The sequence below is a fragment of the Canis lupus genome, chromosome 21 (assembly GCF_011100685.1).
Source record: "Canis lupus familiaris isolate Mischka breed German Shepherd chromosome 21, alternate assembly UU_Cfam_GSD_1.0, whole genome shotgun sequence".
Lineage (NCBI taxonomy): Eukaryota > Metazoa > Chordata > Mammalia > Carnivora > Canidae > Canis > Canis lupus.
Genome location: NC_049242.1, coordinates 5074350 through 5098091, shown reverse-complemented (window position 1 = coordinate 5098091; position 23742 = coordinate 5074350). Strand labels below are relative to the sequence as shown.

At 43.2% G+C, this 23742-nt stretch overlaps 1 protein-coding gene and 2 long non-coding RNA genes across 4 annotated transcripts in view; 1 reads left to right on the top strand and 2 right to left on the bottom strand.

Annotated features, from left to right (window-relative positions):
• The window catches only part of LOC119864942, a 41785-nt gene extending 31212 nt beyond the window's left edge, over positions 1-10573 (top strand). Inside the window, exon 3 of the long non-coding RNA XR_005375426.1 lies at positions 10394-10573. This is a non-coding gene — a long non-coding RNA (uncharacterized LOC119864942). The remainder of the gene's footprint in view (positions 1-10393) is intronic.
• The window catches only part of MAML2 (mastermind like transcriptional coactivator 2), a 342775-nt gene that overhangs the window by 147621 nt on the left and 171412 nt on the right, over positions 1-23742 (bottom strand). The window lies entirely within an intron of this gene.
• On the bottom strand, positions 3528-23687 carry LOC111091477. The gene is made up of 4 exons (XR_005375427.1): positions 22748-23687; positions 20599-20776; positions 7269-7453; positions 3528-3985 (listed from the first exon to the last, which is right to left on the bottom strand). It is a non-coding gene; the product is annotated as an uncharacterized LOC111091477 (long non-coding RNA).

Sequence of the window (23742 nt, the reverse complement as noted above, 5' to 3'; positions counted from 1 at the left end):
TGTTTGGTAGTGTGTATCAGTTCTGAAAGCCTGACAGCACTTCCATTAAATGCTGAGACATGATGATCATGCCCAAGATACTGCTACTCTGCGATGCCTGTGGAAAAGATCTTAGAGTAAAAATTGAAATCTGACTACTGAAGGATTACATATGATCCAATCATATGTAGTGAGTGCCTTCTATACGCATGACGTCCTGTCAGGAGGTATAAGATCTGTAAGACAAAACAGCCTCAAGTGGGCTCTCCTGGATAAAGATGTTCCGTAATCATTTTCATCCAATGTACTTAAAGCATTTCACAGACATTAATTAAGCTCCGTGAATATGCGATTACACTCAGAATTTTAAATGAAGAGGAGTGAAGATATGTATGTATTTGATGTTTAATGGAATATTTCCTATCAAATGGAAGAACTTTTAAGTTCAGTATTGAGCATGTGAAAAAAACCGTAAGAGAGCCATTATAAGGAACAGTTCTATTAATAATGAGATAACTATGTTGTTGTCTCAGTTTCCTAGAGGTCTATATTCTGATTTCAATTTTTGTGGAGTACCACCTGTGCAAAAGCAGCTCAATACATTTTAAAAGGAAAATATTTGTTGCATTTTCTAATTTTTTTGTATTCATCTTCATTATTATATTCTTGTTGATTTTAATGTTTCAGAAGCACCTAAATCTGTTATTCTTCAACCATTTGCCTATGAGGGCTGGCCCATACACCCATTAAACACCTTGATTCTTTTCCCTACAAAAGACTAGCTCAGTCCACTTGGCAGAAAAACAGTTTTAAATTATGAAAATGTTAAAATATAGAATATCTAATGAAATGGGTTTTATGTTTTTTATGGGATGTATTGCACTTCAAATGAGAAATATGAGTGTTTAATAGAAGTCTTTAAAGGCTGCTTACATTACCAGGTAAGAATAGTTTATAATTTGGTATTATGGTATTTATCAATAATCATCTGTTTGTTTAGTATTTTGTAGTCCATCAAGCCTTTGTAATGTATCTCTAAGATGACTTCAAATTCTATTATTCTATGGATCTGTGACTTAAGATCATATAGCTAGTAAGTGGCAGGACACAAGGCCCAATTTACCCTCTTGAGAGCCCTTATTACAAACTATAAATACTTTATTTATTTATCATCCTCCTCTACTACCAGGTTAAAGGTTCCAAGTACTTTAAGGTTCTGGAATTATTTGCATAGAAAATCATGCTTATTATATATTTAAAGTCAGCCAAACTCTTGTCCAAATATTATAGTGAAATAAAAACTGAGTCAACAAAGTTTTGCTATATGTAAATTAATCTATCCTTCTTTTCCCCAAATTCTGTTTGACATTTCCAAGTACTTGATACATAGAAGTTTTATAATCATATTCCCTATTCTTACCACATTGTGGTAAAAACTGAATGGCATGTTCCAACTAATTCAGCCAATACTGCTTTCATTTCCTCCAGCTAAGAGGGGTAAACAGAAATGGTTACCATGGAAAGTCACAAATACCGCTGACTGCTGTTTCCTTATTTGCCACTATATCGTGTATTAGAATAAACAGCAAGGGTTTCTTCTATAATCTGGGTTTCAGGCATGTGCAAGGCATTAGGTCCATAGGCTCTGCAGCCTGTCGGGTTGCCCTGCCCAAGTTAGAAGTAGGGGTGATAATAATGGTTAGCACTTAATGAACATTTACCTGATGCCAGATATTGCCACAAAAATGTATGCATGCAATCTCATTTCATCCTCACACCAGGCCTATGAGTTAGGTTTTACTATTACTACACCTTTAAAGGGAGCTGATACTTAGAGATGTCAAATAATTGTCTCAAGTTCACTCAGCGAGTAGGTGGCAGAAACGAGGTTTTAATCCACGTCCTTTTAACTTTTTAAAATAATGGCAATGGTTCTATGGTGTGTGCTGGGGATAAAAAGGTAACTGCATACTTACTTAAAGGTCAGCTTTTTAAATGATGTGTGTAGCTCTCTTTCCAATGGGAACTGGCAAGTTCTTTCCAACCCTGAAGGAGTGATTTTTCTGGCTTGCTGCTTAGGATGGTGCACTTAATTCCTTATCTTGACATACATGTCTGAATCAGAGCACCCATCCTCTGAACAATGTGATCCTCCTTCTGTGATGTCCAGGGCTGGGGTTTGGGGAAGAAGGGATGAAAGATGCAGACCTTGTAACCCAAGTCTTCTTGATCCTTACACTTCAGTGTTCAGTCACCATGGGACAGTGTTTTTCTGCGACAGGACCTTGGAGAATCCTTTCCTTTTTTTTTTTTTTCTTTTTTATTAGCAAGCCCAGCCTGCAGCTCCCCTCCCTCTAGCCCAGCCCAGCCCAGCGAGTTGGGGTCTCTGTGTAGGGCACATTTAAGTCCCAGTGGTTCTCCTCAAAACGTATGCACCAGCTGGACTGCGGGCAGAGTCTGGACAATCTGGATGGAGGGTAGGCCCTGTGGGGTCATACCTCCAGGTGCAGCGCCAGTGGGTACCACTTTGTACCATCTGGGAGGTGGGAGCTGTGGAGATGCCCACTGGGGCGGAGGCTTGGCCAGGTGGGGGGTGTGCAGACCAGATAAGGTCTGTTGGCCAAATTAATCCCACCATGCTCACCTGATCTCAGAAGACCCTGGTGTCAGGCAACGGAATGTATAAGCCAGAGGTCTTGTACTGCATTTTACCTTTCTGTTACTACTTTGGGCATCAGACTAGGGGATCATTTTAATAAGAAAACACTTTACAGGTTATATCGAAATGAAGTGTGAACCCCCTGCAGCTCTCCAAGGGTCTGGGACACAGTAGGTACTTAGAGGATACCTGTATGAACTAAACTTTGGTAAGTAATCTCATTAAGTGAGGGCGAACAGGGAACTGGGAAGTCCTGCACTAAGGTGCCAGTTAAACTCACTTATGTGACCATCTGAACACAGCTAGGAATCCATTGCTGAGGTAGGAAGGAGTCCAAGACTCACAGTCCAAGACATATCATTTGAGGAAGTCCAAACTACCTCTAAATATAAATCTATGCGGTAAGTTACAATTTTCTCAATTTTCCTTTCCCTCATCATCGGATTTCTCCTCTTCCTCCTTTGTCCCTGCAGAATGAGCCACCTAATTGCTTCAATTTGCCACTTCCCTCTGACAGATCTAGTTATATGTGTATATGGAGTACATACACACTTACATAAACATGAGTTGAAGTCAATTTAGATAACAACTGACAAGAAATTAAATATTTAAAGATGTTGTTGATTATGTAGTTATCACAAATGTCTAGTTAGCATCCCATACTGGGGGGAAAAAAAAAGCCCGTGATGATTATCTCTTCTTGGCAGTCTTCCCCATCTCCCCCCAAACTACAACTGCTACATATTTACTTAGAGCCTTAATTCACACTTGTTTATTTCCTGCTTGCACATGCAAAGTTGAGGAAAACAGACGTCGGTGAATTTAAAATTTCAGAGTTACTAGCATACTTCTGGTATGGTAGGTGTTTATTTAATAATATAAGAAGGTAGGCATTTGTTTTTCTTTGGACTGATGACACAGTTCATTTTCTCCTAAATAATAGAGACATTTCAAAATGCGTGAAAGCCTGCTTTCTGCTTCATTTCCTGTAAATAACTTTATACTTACTTCAAAGCTGACCTTTCACTTAGATGGATATCCTTGTTACTACAGACTTGAGGAGAGGAGAACTGCATCCAGAGGATGAACATTCAAATAATTGTGTCTTGCTCTATTTACTCCACCCTGAACACCTTTGAGGGTTTATAATTTCTGGGGATACCCTGAGCAGCTTGGGTGAAGTGTCTGCCAAAAATCACATCTGACTGGTGCCCGGTTATTTTTTTCCACTGCTGTTTTTAAAAAGTGCCATCAGCGAAGCTCAACTACAACAATTGTCGTTCAGAGCCATCAATTTTCCATGTGAGTTCAGGCAGGCCATGGTGCAGATCGCAGATACACAGAACACTGTTAAGTGGAAACCGGGTTAAAAGGAAAGGAAATGTTGTATATACTCTAATATCATAGAAATCAAGTCTAAAGGACGTACTACTGAATTGCAGGGTGAAATCAAATTAACCGTTTTCACTGGAAACAATTCCAATTACCTCTCAGTTACTGGAGAGGAATGAGAAGACTTCACAGACACCACTGTTTTGGGCCTTTGTTTAAAATAGTAATTCTGCAAACTAAATTTCTCTTGCTCTCTCTAATATGCCTGGATCAAAAGGAGTAAATCTGACTGGTTTAGGAAAATCTTTAGGGAAAACCTAATTCCTTTGTTTTCCCAGCAGACTTTGGATAAAAGTCTACGTTTACTTTAGCCTGTGCATTTTGAGAACTAGAGGACACATTTACTGGGAGCCAGAAAGAGTTCCCTCACGTGATCTAAGCTCTGGAATTCCTTTGTTTCTGGCCTCTCAGATAGAAGAAGAATAACAAGTATTGTACTGGCCATAAACTCACTGACCACTCAGTCTCCATTTTAACATGCAGCCTGTACAACACATGCATCTGTGCGCGTGCGTGTGCAGGGCCAAGAAGGGAGGTGGAAACTGTGTGGGTGTTTACAGTATATTAATATTAATCACCTGGATAATGTGTATTATTGTGAGCAAATTAGAAAATCTGAATTGGGTTAAATCTGCAAATTATTAACTATATTGGCCTTTGATAGCTGGTTATTCTATTTTTTAACCATCTTTTTTATGAGCCAATCAAAAGGCAGTCTCTTTCCATGAAATAACTCCCTTTTCCATCCTTTCCCCCAGAGTATTCCTACGTTCATCAAGGTAGTGTCTATGGAACTGCTCTTTGGTCTCTGTCATTTCTGTTTTGAATAGAACAATTAGGAAATGACCATGCTACATGTTACCCAACTTGGATTTATTAGGATCAAAAGAAGCCCTTAATCTAGGTTAATAAAAACACAAGAGTCTTCTTTTTATATGACTTAAGGTCCTTCTGTTGCAATCAAAGATGTCACCCCCCTTCAAAGTGGTAAAGTGAATCAAAATGGAATTCATAAAAATGAAGAAAAATATACTTTTCCCATGCTGATACCCCTATTAGCTTGCTCTATCCCTGAAACCTGCTCCTCAGTCTCTTCAAGTGCTAATTTCCAGGAAGCCACCTGAGCTCATGTTACTGTCCCTGGACCAGGAGATTTTTGTTCCATTCCTGACTCTAACGCTTATGGCCAAGGAAGTTATTTATGCCATCTGTAAAAAAGGGAGCAAAATAACCACTCTTTATCTTGGGTTCCACAAGGCTACTCAGGAAATTTATGAAAAATCTATTTCAGTGGCTGCTGAGCTATGAATGTGGAACTCCTAATGGCTGCTAATGGGAGATCTTATTTCAGTCTTCCTGTTTTCTTTCCTCCCACGTGGTCAGCCAGTGTTCAGGGGAGGTTGAGAAAGATGGGGGAGTTGGTGAATAATGTTGCTGGCTGAACTACCAGGGGATGGGGTGGATAATGCATCCTCACTAGGAGATGCCTGAGCTAGAATAACCTCTGAACCAAAGTCTAGGGAGGCCCCAAGGAGTTTTCCTGTTAGAGACCAGTGGGACCAGCGAATCCTCCTGAAAATTTTACACTATTCTAGGTGCTTGATCTGAATCTCAGAGTCCCCTCCTTACTCTTCTCAAACACTTGGGGAAGAGTCTTGGCCTCTACCATAAAATGCTCATAGCAAGGAGACTGCACAACTCATTCTAAAATTTAAATAGTTTTCTCTTCAGTCTCCCAAGGAAGTGAAAAGTAGTTGGTAACATTTTTTTTTTTTTACATAGTACTTCCAGTGTGATTGAAAATAATTATTTAGTTATTCTGTAACTTCTGTTGCTTAGAGTAAGTCATTTGATGCTTATAGATCCTTAAAAGGGAAATATGCCAGAACCATGTTCCTGCAAAACTTTCTTTCATATCTGTTTATAATGTACTATGGACCAAATTAGTTTTGTGTTAGCAGAACACAGAACTAATTAGCTAACACAGAACTAATTTGTACACAGATCAGATACATTAGGCCTATCGCCCACCACCAGTGGTTAAAAGACAGCGGTATCTAGTGACCACTATCCCAAATATTGAATAAATAACAATTCCTTTGTCTTGGTATGTAAAAGAGAATGATAAATCTCCAATTATGTTACTTTTTAAAATATTTTATTCATTTATTCAGGAGAGACACAGAGAGAGAGGCAGAGACACAGGCAGACAGAGAAGCAGGCTCCCTGCGTGAAGCCTAGAGCAGGACTTGATCCCGCGCTCCAGGATCACAACCTGAGCCATAGGCAGGTGCCCAACCACTGAATGACCCAACCATGTTAAATTCTTTACCAAGGGGGATCGCTGGGTGGCTCAGCGGTTTAGCACCTGCCTTTGGCCCAGGGCGCGAACCTGGAGTCCCGGGATCGAGTCCCAGGATCGAGTCCCACGTCAGGCTCCCGGCATGGAGCCTGCTTCTCCCTCCTCCTGTGTCTCTGCCTCTCTCTTTCTCTATGTCTATCATGAATAAATAAATAAATCTTAAAAAAAAATCTTTACCAAGAATCGCAAGAATTATCAACTACAGTTAAAGCAAAAAAAAGAATCACAAGATTATTTTTTTTTTAAAGAGAGAGAGAGGGTGCAGCAAAGGGGTAGGGAGGGGCAGAGGGAAAGAGAGAGAATCTTTATTTTTAGAGAAAGCATACGTGAGTGGGGGTGGGGGTGGGGGTTGTGGAGGAGGGGCAGAGGGAGAGAGAATCTCCCATACTGAGGGATCCACCTCATGACTCTGAGATCATGACCTGAGCTAAAATCAAGAGTTGGATGCTTAACTGACTGAGCCACTCTGGTGCCCCACAAGAATCTCTGGACCCAAGAGAAAGGTAACTTGACAGCAGGGAGTAGCCCACATCTTCCCTTCACCTAAGCATAATCATGTTGGTCAGCAGCAACTATTGTCTTTCAGAACCACCAGAAGTTCAGTCTCAGGCCAATTCCAGATGATGGCAAAAAGCAAAATAATATGAAATGCTCAAGCAGAGGCCACCATCAAGGGCCTTTGAAATTTCTGTCTCTGTTGCCTATTCCCTTTCTTTCAACCCATATCTAATTTCTATGATGCAAGAAAGTCCTGGGTATGTGGGCAGTAATGCTTGCATAATTCTGTCTTTAAAAAAAGACATTCTATTGAATGAAGGAAGCTGCAGAAAACTAGGAAAACTTACTAATAATCTTCAGAACAAAAAGTTCCCAAACCTGAGTAAATTGCTGCTGAGGCTTATCATTGAGGATGTTTCACCTTCTTCATGTGGTTAATTGCTCCTTGCCTCCACAGATGACTTCATCCCTCTTAATCTCCCCTTGTTTTGTTACAAGTGCTCAGGCATTGGCATGGTTCATCTGGGACTCCATTAGACTCGTGGCAGGCACAAAAGCCAGGACTGAGGGAAGGAAATGAAGAGTCTACCCTGTTAATGTGAACTGATTTTCAAGTCCTTGTCCTGGCTTGGTTTCACCATACTGTTGACAATTTGTATTTTTCTTGTTCGTTATTCAAACCTCAATAGTTTATTTTTAAAAAGATTTTATCTATTTATTAGAAAGAGAGAGAGAGACAGACAGACAGACAGCATGAGTGGGAAGGGAGGAGCAGAGAGAGGGAAAGAGGCAAACTCCCCGCTGAGGAGGGAGCCTGACATGGGGCTCAATTCCAGGACCCTGTAATCACGACTTGAGCCAAAGGAAGATGCTTAACCAACTGAGCCACCCAGGTGCCCCCAATCCACAATGGTTTAAAATAAGCCCAGGTAGATGAGGAATAAGGGATGAAATGAAAATCCCCTCATTGCCCTCCATGAGAGCCTTAGTCTGGGGCTGAAGTGCCCATACAAACAGGCTGAGATGGTTCCAAGCCAATCCTGAGGGCAGAATGGATAGCAAAAGACAAGACTATGGCTTTGGGACTCTCTCTGAGCACAGTCTCAGAAGCTACTCCCTGAGTTTTTCCGATTTTAAACCAGACCTCATTTGTAAAGTAACGGTTCTCAACTCCACTCCAAGGCAGCCTGAAGAAGGGCTGCCAGATGGAACCTCTGGACTTTTCTCACTCTTGCAGTTCAGTATTTCTCCAAAGACCTTTCACTTAAGATACCCATGTAAGATATCCAGTGTGCAGAAATTGCTTATTTGGTGACTTGTCCTCCCTCTAAGATCTAGAGAGACGTCTCTATCAGGGTAAGTCTGTGGATCCAAGAGGCCACATGCACTCGATAGTTCCATCTGTTCCATCAAGGGTCACCCTAGGAACTGCCATTTTAGGAACACACTGGGAACATCGCTGTCTCAGTCCTTCAAATGGCTGTTTAATGCCTTTGACTCTGGCCTAGGGTTGCTAGATGTAGCAAAGAAAAATACAGGCCATCCAGTTAAATTTGAATTACACATAAACAACGTGTGATTTTTTTTAAGTATAAATATGACTCAGAACATCCAGCTTGATTTAACCGTACTGTTGACAATTTATTAAAATATAAATAATTTCAGTTTGGGGCTGAAATGTGGCGCTTTCTTAGTACAGGACATCCTGTGCAATATTTGGGACATACTTGTTCTTTTCTTTGCTCATCAGGTATTCAAATTTAGTTGCGTGCCCTGCGGTTTATATGGAAATCCTACCAGAACCCTTGACATTTCTCCTGAAATGCAAGGGAGCAAAAGTTTGCTGATAGACAGTTCTTCAGAGTAGGAGAGGCTCCAGCTAGAGCTGCCATTGTGCTTCACCTCACAATTGGATATATTTGGGTATATCAAATGGACATAGGGAATGGAGATCTCACTAAGGTCCATTTAAATGAGGAGCCAAAGAGTACCGTGAGAAAAAACTCATTCTCCAGGATGAGAACCAAGGTACATGAGTCTGAGCCTACTAATAGAGGAAGGGGTGATTCTGAGTATGGCACACCTCTGAGCCTCAGATTGCCTTCCCTACCACCACCTGAGGGTCATGCCTAAAATGTTCTAGAAATGAGGACTGTAATGCAACCTCTGGTACAGCCACTCTGGAAAACAGTATGGATGTTCCTCAAGAAGTTAAAAATAGAACCACCCTATGACCCAGCAATTGCATTACTAGGTATTTACCCCAAAGATACAAATGCAGTGATCCGAAGGGGCACCTGCACCCCAATGTTCACAGCAGCAATGTCCACAATAGCCAAACTGTGGAAGGAGGCACAATGGCCTTCAACAGATGAATGGGTAAACAAGATGTGCTCTCTATATACAATGGAATATTACTCAGGCATCAGAACGGATGAATACCTGCTATTTACATTGATGTGGACGGAACTGGCGGGTATCATGCTGAGTGAAATGTCAATCAGAGAAAGGCAATTATCATATGGCTTCACTCATACGTGGAATATAAGAAATAGTGCAGAGGATAAGAGAAGGGAGGGAAAAATGAATGGGAAGAAATCAGAGAGGGAGACCAATCGTGAGAGACTCAACTCTAGAAAACAAACTGAGGGTCACTGGAGGGGAGGTAGATGGGGGACAGGGGAACTGGGAACTGGGTAATGGGCATTAAGGGGGACATGTGATGGGATGAGCACCTGGTATTATATGCAACTGGTAAATTACTGAACTCTACCCCTGAAACTAAAGATGTTGGCTAACTGAGTTTAAATAAAAAAAAGAAATGAGGGTTGTGGTACAAAGACACAGGAAATAAGCAAAAGAACAAAATGATGCATCTTCAGGATGAGGGCTTGGGCATCAGCAGGGGGTGCATCATCAACACAGAGCACGGGCCATCTTGATGACGAGGTGGCCCTCTGGCCAATGTCACCCATGGGGCCGCCGCTTGGGCAGGGGTAGCCATCATTACAGCAATCTGCGGCAGAAATGGAGGAAAGTGGCAAGGCCAATGGAACAACCAAGAAAGCTGACATGAGGAGATATTAATTTCATCAACATTTACTAAGCACCTGGGACGTGGCATGCAGCAGGCTTGCTGTGGCAAATAGAGACGTGAAAAACAATACGATTCCTCACATCATGCTGCTCATGGTCCAGGGTGAGAAACCACCAAGTCCAAGAGATGATCACAATATGGTATGATGAGGAGTATTATAGTTTACAAGCACATGGGAGGGGCCACCTCACTTCTCTTTGGTAGGCTGGGGTAGGTGTCCTGGAGAGATGACTTCTAAGTTAAGGCCCAATGGACCAGTAAGAATAAGGAGGAAGAGTCCACGTGAGATGCCCAATGTATTAGAAGATTTCTGCTCTACTAGGGAGAAATCAGAAGTGGCCCAGGTTTCTATTTAAACAGTCAGTTCTGATTGGTGACTGCTAACTTGACTTCTTTTTCCCATTAGGCTACTGAGGCTACCCCTCACTTTGCTGATGGCGCAGTCAGTGACATGTTGAGTAAACACCAGGCCAACTAGAAGTAACATGGAGATGGAAAGACCTCATGACCCTTGTGCCTGAGTGGCATTTTATTGCGGATCCTCAGGGGTACCTTACCAGGATGCTGAATAAATTATGTAGGCGAACATTGTCTTTTGCCCTATGCTTTGCACTTTGAAAATCCTCTCGTAATAAAGTATTGCAAACTCAAAGAATTAAATTATTCCTCTTTCCCAGGCTCAGTACAAGGAAGGGACTGCATATACAAAAGCAACTTAAATGCAGCAGGGATGAGGTTAGGTTGCTCTCTTGAAGTATCTCTCTGTCAGGGTTTGCAAAGCTGATTTATTTTCCTCTGGTCAGAGTAGCCTCAAAATAATAGGTTTTAGAATAAGAAAACAACTATTTTTTTGTTTAATCTTAATAATAGGGTATTTCAGGTTTGTCTAATGAAAACCAGAAGCTGATGATCTAACGCCATCAAATACTAGCCTTTGTGCAAAAAGAAATAGTAAAATAACGTAGGACCTTGTCTAAATAGGACTTATAAATGATGCCAGCTAAGTGGGAAAAAATAGCAATAACCTTTTAAAACATTAATTTAGACTTTTATTGGAATACAAAGGATTTCTAGCGTCTGAAAGCAGGCATTGTCTCTCTTTTTTATTTCAATAGAACTGTGGCTTGAATACAACACAGCAGGGTGTGTGTTTTCTAAAGTTGGGTCATTATCAGAGTGTTCGCTGCCGTTTGCCAATAAGCCTTTATTTAGCAAAGTTTAAAACTGCTGACAAATGGGATTCTTCCTGTAGCAGTATAACATGGTACAGCTAAATATGCCTAATTACAAAAGCCCTCCAAGGGCAGTAGGGAAATTCACAGTTTGGAGAGGATTCACAGGGACAGTCCTCAAAATAGGAAAGCCTAGGAGCCCTCAGCCACCTCACTTCTACTCCTGTTACTATGGATTTTAAGTTGCAGGGACCTGTGAGATTATTCAAAACAATGTCTAATTTTATCCAAAGCTGCGGGGTTTCTCGTTTAGGCTGGGCAGGCATTGAAGAGACGGTTTTTACTTCTGCACGCTCTGGTCTGTGAGTTTCTGTGGATGTCTTTCCTTCCTTGCTCTAATCTGTCCCCCCTGTTCAGAGACAAATACATCCAAAAACTATTATCCCAAACTCCAAACCTTAGTTCCTTGTATGTATTTTGTCCTGGAGGTTCCATGAAGGCTAATGGACAGTCTCTTTTGAATTGGGAAGGGGGCTGAGGTGGTACCATTCATTACAGTCTCCACTTCCAGGAGTCTCTCTCTAAGAGCAGAGGTCTAACTTGAACTGACTTTCATGGGAAAATGTGCACTGCAAACCTTGCTCTCTAATTATAGCCAGGGGAACGTGAGGTTTGTTTGGAATCAGATGGAGCTTTCCACTCCCATAATTACACATTTTATTTCAAACACCTTACGGCAGTGTTTGAAGAGGTTGGCACAATCGTCCTAAATAAATATCATCCTGAAGTTCTCCCTCAGGAGGGCTGGAGGGAGTGAAGGAACAGGACCAAACAGAGCGATGTGCTTGTGAGGGTCTCATAATTCCAGGGCAGAAAGTGTGATGAGAAGATAGGGGCACTGGGATTTTTATGTCTGGAGCTCAGCCTTCTTCTCAATCCTGTAGCCTAACTGATATGGCCTTTCACTGACCAGGTAAAGGGATTAGTAACTGAAGTCATGCTGTTGGGTGGATGCTGAGCAACCATAATTAAGGCTTCCAGGGACCTAAACCAAACATATACAGCCAGAGAAGAATTCTCATAACATGGTTAAGAAGAATACTTGGGGTGAGGGGAGGAGTGGGGAGAGAATCTGTGTTTATATCCCAGTGCTGGCTGGCATGCTTAGTTCTGGGCAAGTCTTCCAGGAAGTCCAGGACGAGGGACATGTGTGGGGAAGGAGGCTGGGAATGTAGGTTGGGACCCGTAATGTGGTGGCAGTGGGACCCATGGAGGAAATAAATGAATCAGCTCAGTTCCAGTGATATAGGGCCCTCCATCACTAAATAATTCCCCAAATATTTGTGCCACCGCCCCCATGTAGCTGACCTTTGGAGAGAGGGAGCCATGGGCTTGCTCTCTGATGAATAGCTCTACTGTTCCTGTGGGCTTACAGGAAGTGGAGGAAACCTAGAATGACAGAAATAGTAACAAATAAGTAGAACCCTTGCTATCCTCTCCGGGGTCACCCGACAGGCTCTCTGATGAGGTGGGTTTCATCATAGAAAGTTCTGGAAAAGTGGCCAGATGTTTACTGAGTACCACTCTAGGTCCTTCACTGACATTTCATTTTATATTATCTTTTCCTCCTACAGGCCTGTAGAATAAATATTTCCCTCATTTTTGATTTAAGAGAATAGGGAAAAGCCAATGTAATTTAGAGTAAAGGCTGCCCTAACCAACTCCCCGTGTAGCACGTTCTTCCAATTCTATTATTTTCTCGGTGCCATGGAATCTGTGAGGCATTAATAATATTAATATTAATCCCTTATGTTGGTATGGCATGTCATATGAATGGTTTTCAAGGAATCTTCAATATATTGCCTCTCTGGAGTCTCAAAAACAGCTCTGTGAGATGGGCAAAATAGGAATTACTACCTACATTTCCAAGCTAGTACAGCTCAAGGCTGAGGGGGCCAAGAACCAGGACCAGAACGCAGCTTCTACCAGCACCCAGCTCTCCTCCCTGTTACTCCCTGGGGACCTTGATGGAGACTGGGCCCGCCAAACAGCTAGCAGCTCCTTGCTGAGCCGTGTACCAACTTGTGGACAATAGCCTTATTAAATGCTGAAGATCTTTGGATGGAGACCAAGAACTCTATCTCTGCAAAACATCTCTACGGAAACATTTTCTCTCTTCATTTCTCCTTCTCATTTAAATGCTAAAATATTTACAGCGATAGGCCAGATAGCATCATGCTACCTTGTGATTTTTCAGGGAAAAGATGAGAAGCACATGATATGGTTGAGAATTTTCAACTGCCTGGCATAAGCGGAAGGAACACTTGTCTAGGGGTTAAGTGATGGGGTCCTGCTCCTGCCCCCTCCATTTACCAGCCGTGTAACCCATCACTTGTCACTTGCTAGGGCTCAGTCTTCTGGTCTCTAAAAGGGACCATCCTGACAAAATCATGATGTGTACAGGCTTTTTAAAAAATAACCATGTCCTTACATATAAATGTGAGGGAAACATGGTGACGTGGCAGTATGATCACATCGAATATGGATGATTTTCAACACACTCCTGTAATAACCAAGGGGAAGGAAAAGTGATTTTCAAATCATTGTGTTAGGGTGGCGTCTGACACAGGAGCACAGTCAGTGTACAACTTTCAAGTTATTGGTGGGAGAAACTTCAACACGATTTGAAGGAAGCCAGACAGGTTTCTTATAGGGAATCTTATGTCTTGGGATTGTCAGACAAGATATGGCATCTGGCTGCTTCTGTTGGGAGAAAATGGGAATCCATCCTCCAGGCTGGTCTGGCTACCTGCACTTGCTCCTGGCTCAGAGTTAAAATCACTTTGAAGAGCTAGATACGATATTGCTATTAGCAGTGGCTCTGAGAGGCAGAATAAGGGCAAACCATGGATTTTGGAGCCAGGGCTGAGTCCAGATCTAAGTTCTTACCAGCTAGCTGTGTGATTCTGTCACCTGAGCTTTCAGGATCCCTCGGGTCTTTAGCCATGGGGTAGGCACAGCCCACATGGCAGTGCCATTCTGAAGATCAGATGAGACACATGGATCAAGTATCTCACATGAGTACCTGCCATGAGGCAGGCACTCAGGAAATGGCAGCATCTAGATTTTATACACACCTCGTCATACCTCAGGGATACCTTAAATGCTGCAGTGAGGCAGGACTGTGTCAGCCAAACTTGAAGAATCCCTCCTGGTCACCAGTTATTCATTTGTGTGTAAGAGAGAGAAGCAGCTCTGTTTGAAATGCTGTTGGTTACTGATTGTTTTTTTTTTTTTTTTCCCCTGAGAGTCTTGTCTTTACAGGCTAAAAGATGCAGTTGGCAGCCCTTTTTAACGTAGAAGCTTTAGGAAACGTGGTGCCAGGCTGTCAGCCTGTTTCAGCATACTCTTTGCTCAAAATGAAAGGCTGTGTCGTTTCTTGAAGATCATGACACTTTGGGTCGCCACTCAGTGAGTTCAGGGTAGGGATCATGTCCTCTCTATTATGTATTTATTCAAAGACCATTTGCAGAATACACATATATGAGTTAATGTCAAACTCACTAAAGCTACAAAATTTAAAAAGGGGAAATTAAAAAAAAAGAAATTTAAAAAGTTTTAAAGAATTTAATAATAGGAAGTACAAAGGAAGGATAACGTATATGGCATATAGCTAAACTTTTTTTGTCAATACTTCCTTTCCTATAAAATGAGAGACACTACTTTTCCAGGTAACCCCCAACCCCAGTATTTTTTATATAAAATATTCACACGGCTTAGGACACAAGCGAGGTCCTCACATGGCGGTAACACAGAGGCAAAAAAGTTTATGGCGTAAGCCTTAGTCTCACACTTCCTGACCTTACCATTATTAAAAATCTTTACCTTTGAATTCATAATAGGCTTAGAAAGTGATTCATGGATGCATTAAACCTTCCCTTAATCAGATACGTGAAAAATTATACTGTTTGGGTTTTTTTTTCCCCTCCCATTTAACACAGATCCCATTTATTGCTTCTGTTGCTCAAAGTCAGAATCTGGTGGATTCAACTCTTCCATGAGCAAAGGCTGTGTGTTCTAGGTAGGAAAAGTTTATCTTTTGCACACAAGTGAAGAAACAAAGCCAACTGAGCTAAAACTCTCCTTCTTTTACTCCCTTGAGTTTTGGCTGGGACTCTCCTTTCGAGCAAGTTATGCATACACACACAAAAAAACAAAAACAAAAAAACAAAACAAAACCCCACAATATAACTGAGTCACAAGGAAGGGAAAATGAACTCCAGAACGCTGTAGGTTTCTTGCACTTCAGGTCGATCTCCAAATCTCTCACGTACACATTTGGGAGTATTGTTAGGAGGAAAACATTTTGTGTCTTGAAAAGGGGACTGTTTTTGCTATAGGACATAGAAAAGAAAGGTCTGATGCATGCTAGTCACATTACCTGTCACTCGGAGAGAACAGCAAGGGGCGTTAAGCATAATGAAAATGAGGAGTTAAACGCCTGGTGTTTATCTCCAGTGTTCCAGATAGAAATATATCTCCGCACAGTGTGCACCATCTCCTTCAACAAGACTGCCCTGCATTCATCTCTCTTGCATACGCATGACGAGCACACCTCATCCGTCACGTTGAGACATGTTAAAAGGAACCTTCTTCCCCTGTTCCTTTCTACTCTGAATAAGTAATTATGAAAAACAAATCATTGCCATGTCTCTTCCTTTCTTTAGTTTTATTGGGTTTTGTCTGCCTGTCTCCCACAGACATAAAGAATTGTTCTGTTCGTTTAGATCCAGTGATTTTCTTTAGGGGGTTGTTTCAGATAAAACAGAAGGTCTGATTTTGTCAGGAATGTAGCTCTGAACGTCTCTAAGAGCAACTATGCATATGAATTTGAGGGCAAAATGTCACCCTCAAAGTGAACTGAATGGAAAAAACCACAATAGAAGTCTGTTAAAATGCTGCTTTGGGCAACAAGAAAAAAAAAAGCCTAGATGCGATCATTCTTTCTAAAGGCCTTGTAGGTGCTGGCCCATACTATGATTGGAGGGGTGTCCACCAGCCTGCATTTGGATATTTCTTTCTTTTTGATGTACTGCTCTGGATGAAATGTTGGGGGTCATATTTGAACGGAGGTGAATGGCCTTCTAGCCTGAAAAGTCTTATAATTCTTAAATGCCACACAGGCTTCCTGACAGAAGGCAGATCGTGTGTGTATATATATGTGGACCGATTAGATTATCTCATCAAGTGATTCAGAAAGCGAGCGATAGAGAGCTGGGGCCAAGCTTTAAGGTTATCTACATTGTGATGAACAGGATCCTGCATAGGCGGAAGGCTAGAAAGGCATAAAGCAGGCCTGGATAGCATGATATGAATTCAGTTTTTGAATCCTGACCTCACATACAGGCCTAACTCTTAGGGCTGGGCATCTCAAACCTCTTCCTTTTTAAATTCTCCCTCTTGCAGGCTCCTAAAGGACTCCACTGCCCCTGTGCTGTGACACACAGCGCAATGTGGGCCTCATGTTGGGTCTAACAAAAGGAAGGCTTTCAAAAGTGAATGATAAAGTTGTTGCCTTCAATCTATCTCTGTCTACCCCTTTCTTGTTCTCTGTCTCTATTTCTCTCTTCACTGTCTCTCTCCCTTTGTCTCCCTTTGTGTCTGACGGGCTCTCTATCCCCCTCTATCTTGACCTGATCCTCTACCATGTTCTTTACTGTCACCTCTATGCATAAGACTCCCAGGCCATCACAGCCAGTTCAGAATTGTCTTCTCAGCTGTATGCTGAAATTTCTTACTGCCTGTTAGACATCTTTACCTGGAAACTCTGCATCCTTGATAGTGCCATGGACCAAACTAAGTTAAATTCAACGTCTACCCAACTTCCTATTTTGCTACCTTATCAATGATGACAAAGACAAAAGCCATTGCCACTGTGGCTAGAAAAGCTTTGCTCTTTCTTATGACTCACCTATTCACTCACTAAACACTGATTGGGTCTCCACTGTGCTGGAATACTGGGGTCATAAAGCTGAAAAAGATAGCCCTTGCTCTCAAGAAACCCAGAGTCAATGACAGGTAGGGAACCTAAGCACACAGTGCTTTGATATGAGACCTCACAGGGTGTCATGGGAGCGCAGAGGGGTACCTAATCCAAATGGAGAAAAGAGGGGCTTTAGGGCACCAGGAAGACTTCCAGGAAGAGGTAACAGCTGACTTAAGTCCTGTGGGTTCTGTAAGAACTAGCCTGGTGAGGGGACAGAGGAGGAGAGATGGTACCATTTCTTTCAGGTTCAGCAAAATTACTCAGGCCAGGCCAGACAGCTTGCCAACTCTTTGTAGGTAGTACAGTACAAGGCGTTACAGTACACCTTGAGTACAAGGGATGAGTACAGTACAAGGTGTTAGGGAAGGGGGGTACTTACAGCACCCATCCCCATAGTCTAGGGGTACTAGGGTCATATATGATGGACCCCACTCCCCCCTCTCTCCATAAGGCAGCTGTTAAGCCCTCCAAATTGACTTCCATTAGATGTTCCTCTTCTCTAATGCAGACCTGCTCTGCCTCTTGTGGGGCCACTGTGATAAGCCCTGTCTCAACTGGCCAGGCTTCCTCCACTCCGGTTTATCACCCAGTACAACATATTTCTAAAGCCTCCCTGCTAAAAGCGTGTTTTGTAGTCCAGCAGCACTCGTATCACCTGGGAATTTATTAGATATGCAGACTCTCAAGCCCTTCCTTACACCTACCGAATCTAACAAAATCCCTTGGCGATGGGAATGCATGCAAAGATCTGGAAAGCACTGCTCAACAGCAATAGCTCTATGCCTACCCCATAGTTGCTGAAAAATAAAACCTTCACTGGCTCCCTGGTACCTACTGAATATAGTTTAGAATTTCTCATCTAATTTCTACTTCCTTCCTCACCTAATGGGACACTTGTCTTTTCTAGAACTTGTCCCATCTATCCTTCCTCATCCCCGTGCCTTTGCTGTGCTCACTTAGAACATTTCCCTTACGATCTTCCTTCTGATCCATGGCCTAGCTGAAACGCAGCTTCCTTCTAGAATGTCCAAAGAATTTAGACTATTTCTTCTTACTCTGTCCTACCTTGCAGTGGAGTTGCCAGTTATATCTCCTGACTGTTGGTAGTCTGCAAACCCCTGAAGAGCAGAGACTGTAGCTTACCCATATAATTGTCTCCCATGATTTGAATTAATAGATGCTCAATACATATTTGTAAGGTAAACAAATTGAGGAAATAAAATGTTTGTGCTCAAAAGGTGAAAAAGAGTGAGCACCTACTGCTGCCAACCACATAAGAAGTATAAACTCATTCAGTATTTACTTTGTCACCAAAAAAATGACATCCATTGGGTTGAAATTCTGAGAACCAAGTCTGAGAAACAACTTACTTCACTACGACAGCTCCCCAAAAATACAGTGGACAGAGAAGCTAACTAGCTGTCTGAAGTTCTGTCCCAATGTGTGAAACTGTGTAACTCTCACCTTAAATATCACAGAGCAGGTGGCCGGCAAAAATTCTAGGTGTAGGAAAAACTCACTCTCTTCTCTATTCCAACTAGAAAGAGAGAAAGTAGGAGCCAGCCTTAAACCCTTTGATGCTTTCTTCAACATATGGAAAATTTGTAACTGTGTTTCGGCCTCCTGATATATGAACACATTTAACAGAAATATTCTTTTAAGTCAATTTATATAAAGCAGGGAAGACGCATGGCGGGAGCAGCCGAAATGTACAATGTTTTCAGGCTAGGAAATATCATGTTCACAGAGTGCTGATTTGGTAAAAGAGGGAGAGCAGTTTTGCTGGGAGAATACCAATGTAGTTTAACAATGCAGCTCAAACATGTTGGGGCATTCTAGGTGACCAGCTCTCAATGACAAGCCCTCAAGACAAGCAGCCTGTCTGCCTGCCAGAGTCTCATAGTTTGGAAGTAAGCAAGAAAAATGGTGAGGCTAGCTCTCCAGAGGTGGAGGGACCAAGGAGGGCTCCTCGGTTATATGAAGTGATCTTAATTATCACATTTCTCGAGCCAGAATGCACGGACACCCTACTCACTGATTCTCCCAGCAGGAGCCAGCCAGAGGAAAACTGGGGGGAAAGCTTTGGAAATCTTCCTTGTTCATACCAAAGTTCATGCATGGCCACGCTGTGAAATTTAGGCCCCATTTGAATTTGTGATATTAGTTGATAGGAGGTCCATAGCGTAGGGGGTGAGTATGTGGTCTCTGGAGCTAACCTACCTGGGTTCACGTCCTTTTTTTTTTTCTTTTTTTTAAGATTTTATGTATTTATTCATGAGAGACACAGAAGAGAGAGAGAGAGAGAGAGAGAGGGAGAGAGACAGGCAGAGGGAGAAGCAGGCTCCCCAAGGGGGCCTGATGTGGGACTCGATCCCAGGACCTTGGGATCATGACCTGAGCCAAAGGCAGACACTCAACCACTGAGCCCTCCAGGCACCCCGGGTTCACATCTTCAGTCTACTTCTGACTAACCTGTCATCTTGGCAAGTTATTATAACTGTTCTGCCCATTGGATCTTCACTGATATTCTGCTCACAATGAATGTAGTAGCATTAATTTTGATTTAAAAAAATACACATTAAAATATTACTAATCTTGCTTCTTGAGTTTTTGGGTGCCCTTTGAAATTTCTCTCCTAAGGAAAGTGTCTCACTCACAGCATCCTAGCCCTGCAGGGCCCTTGTCTTTGCTCATCTACAAAATGAAATGAAACACAGAAACCACTTTCCTGGATTCCTGCAAGAAATAAAGAAGATAGTACACTTAAAGCAAAATAGCACCTTGCAAAGATGGGTGCTCTCACTTTGACTCTGCAAGTCTGTTCCACCCAGGCCTAAGACTCACCCTGAGAGCTTGCTAAAACACAGATTCCTGGACACCACCCTCAGAAGTCCTGGTCCGGTAGGTCTGGGGCAGGTGAGAATCTGCATTTGTGGCCAGCTCCCGGGGGTGGCTGGTGCCCTGGTGGTCAGACTGTTGAGCGATCCTGCGCCACAGAGGAGCAGAGGGCTCCCTGTAAGTGCTGGACTGATCCACCACCAGCCACATGGTTGTCATTAATCACCAGCACATTGGGGCTCATTCCAAACACGGCCACTGGCTCAAGCGCCCTCTGACTCCCTCACGCCAGTTCTTTGATGAATAGAATCAGCTGCCAACTGCCTCTGCAGCTTTTATTTACATATTATGGTTTGTCTTCCTTTAGAACTTGCAGCACTGTGCCTTAACGGTGCTCATGCTGACTTTGTAGATGAATGGACCCCGGACAGTTGCTCTGAGGGCACAGTCTTTGGAGGTGAGAGAGCACATGAACATGAACTTATAACACAGGGTGACGCGTAACAAGATGGCCACAGGCAGAGGATGCTGCATGGAGAGGGAAGGGCACCTTACCTCTTCTGCAGGATCCAGGTCAGCTATCCTGGAGGAAGCTGGTGAAGTGACTCTTCAGTCCTGAAGGTTACTGCCAGGTAGCCATGAAGCCCCAAGAGCTGAAAGGCTTTGGCCTCTTGGCCCTTTGATCCTCTCTGCCACAGGTGTGTGGATCCTGATCTGCCCTCTCCGGTGCGGCCTGTGTGCACAGAGCAGTTCTCTGCTTCTCCACGAAGGAAGACTCACTGAACAGGTGCCCTTTTGCGCCCAAGACTGGGTACCTAGGTCTACCTAACTTGGGAGTCCAGTTGGCCGGCAACCTCTCCCACCTTAGTCCTTTTTTAATAATGGTAATGTCAGGGCACCTGGGTGGCTCAGTCAGCTAAGAGTCTGCCTTCGGCTCAGGTCATGATCCCTGGTTCCTGGGATCAAAAGAATCCCAAGTCAGGCTCCCTGCTCAGTGGGGAGTCTGCTTCTCCCTCTCCCTCTGCCTGCTGCTTCCCCTGCTTGTGTTCTCTTGCTCGCTCTCTATCAAATAAATAAATAAAATCTTGAAAAAAATAATGTAATGTTTCTCAGTTTGTTTGCAACTCAGGTGGGAAAGAGGGATCTTGTCTATGCTTAGAAACTCCAGCAAAGGTTAGTACCCAAGTTGACTCAGAAAGGGTGTACAGAGGGTAGTCAGATGAGTTCCTGCAGAGGAAGTGGTCCTGGGAGTGCTGACAGAGCCCAGAGTACTCTACAGTTCCATCCTGCCTTCCTTTTGGTTATGCTCCTTCAAATGGTCCTTCGGAGCAGGGTCAGACGGTTTTATGACCCTGCAAGCATCCTCTAAACCACATTTTCCTCTAAACAATAACACCGACCTCACAGGGTTGTAACAATTCAATGAGAAAATATACGAGGAAAATCTCTGGCTCATAGAACACTCTGGTCCCATGTTTAGAAGTTACCTCCATGTTATTTGAGAACACAGCTCTCTGCCTTTCTCAATGAAGAATGCTGACTGAATGTGCAGTCGCTTCTCTAGAGCAAAGGAAAGAAAAGGGACCATCCCTGCCCCGCCCCCTCCTTCTTCTCCTTCAACGTGTGCATTCAAGAATCAACTCCTGATATAAAACATATCTAGCCACATGGCTGGCCAAAATGATTGCAGCCTGAATATGGCTCCTGGCTGATGCATGCCCGAGATGTGCCTGCAGTGTGGCCTCTGTGGGTTGAGTACCATCAAGTATTACAAGAGGAAACATAAAAGAAAACATGGCACTTGGGCACATAAACAAGCTCTTGGGATCACTGACCTAACAAGCTCTTTCACTTCACGATGTAAAACCCACAGAGAAAAAGGGTTATGCTGACCACCCCCCACTGGTTCCTATTTCCAGCTCATCGAAGAATTGGCCCTCTGCCTGTCTGCAGACAGGAAATGCTCCTGGTTTGCTGACATGCTTCGCCTCCGTAACCCAGGGCTTCCATCTGTCCACATGGTCAGGCTCTCTTCCTTAACCACACAGAGAAGCCTGTTTTCTCCTGACCTCTTCTGTCCTTATCTCACACTCAACCCTCCCCTCTCCCCACCCCCATGGTTAGAGATGGCTCATGCTGGCCTTTGGCCCAGGCAGCCTCCCAGCTGCCCCACTCCCCCGCTCCTCCCCTCACACACCAAAGGTTCATTAAATTAGTCACTTGGACTTTCCACAGTTGAGCCGAAGGTCACTTGCTTTAACTGTCAGCCAGGAAAGAGACATCCCTGGGGGTAGTTTGAGAGCCGCCATCTCCCTGAGTGGGAGGTTGGCTCTTACTACCTGTATGGCTGCCCCGGACGGTGCATGTTACCACCCTACATGGTACAAGGTAGAGGGCAAGGGCACCCCCCAAGACACCAAGAGGAAATCAGTTCCCCAGCGACAAGTCATGCTTCAGCTTCTGAAAGGCTAAGGCAATTGCCTAAGCTTTCTATGCTTCATTTTTTCCAACCAGAAAAACAAGGATACTTTACTTCCTCACGGGGGTGATCTGAGGACATAATAGCCAATTCTGAAAACCACCTTAAGCGTTTGGCCAAAGGAGGTAAGGAATGGTCACTGTCCGTCCAGAAGTACTAAGATTAACATCAACCACTCTACCTACTTTGTTGGGGCTGGGAATCAAATCACAGGTGAAAGCAAACCTAAGTTTCCATATAATGCTTCTTCTCTGAGTCGAAACTTTGGTATTACAAGGCAATAAAAACTACACACGATAGAATCCCAAACTTGATGTTCTATTGGCCCTGCAGTGGTGGGTGGACTCCATAATTACGGTGGTGGTAACGTCCCCAGCCACGTCTCAACTGGACAGTCGGGGCAGACTTGGCACATCGTATTAGCGACGGCAGTCACTGGGGAGAGGGTTCCAATTGTTTCCCTGGCAACATTGTTACGATTCAGCAGAGGAAGAAAGTGCCAGAAAGCCAGACATCACAAGCAGAGATTAGGTTGATAAAGATTCTGTGTTTCTTACGTCTCTTGAAGCTGGCATTTGGGGAATGCAGTGAAGTTTTCAGAGCTCCAGAAGCAAAGACGCATGTGGGGAATGGTCAGACCTATGAGGCACCAGCGCAGTTCTGACGGGGAGTGGTACCTACCCAGCTGAGAGAGCTGCTGTTCTACTTGACATTCTAATGTCCAAAGTCAAGGACTTCTTCAGAACATCTTGATACAACATCATGGAGCTTTGTCCATGAAATCACATCAAGAATACAAAGCATTGCTTATCAGCCTGGGTCGAGTCACTGGTGGTCTGCGGAAGAACAGTGTGTGCTATGGTAGGGGAATAATTGTCATCACGAACCTTCCTGGGACTTTGGCAAAATGCCATCAGTCTTTCGCAGCTAAATGTTAGCTCCCCCCACCACCACTGGTCCACCAACCGACCCAGATAACATGCTCATGCAGCGTGCATGAAAATACTAGAAATAACTCCCTTTTAAGCTATCCCGTATTATACAAAATTTGACTCTTGAAAGTAACTGAATATTTTATTTACCTCTATGATCTGATCTGAGATATAAACCTATTGTGTGTGCTTCATGAAAGATTTAAAAGAATCTAAATAAAGAAAACGCTTAGAACCTATATATTTGCTGTCTATATGCCTTCTGTGGGTAATAACTTCTGTAAGCTT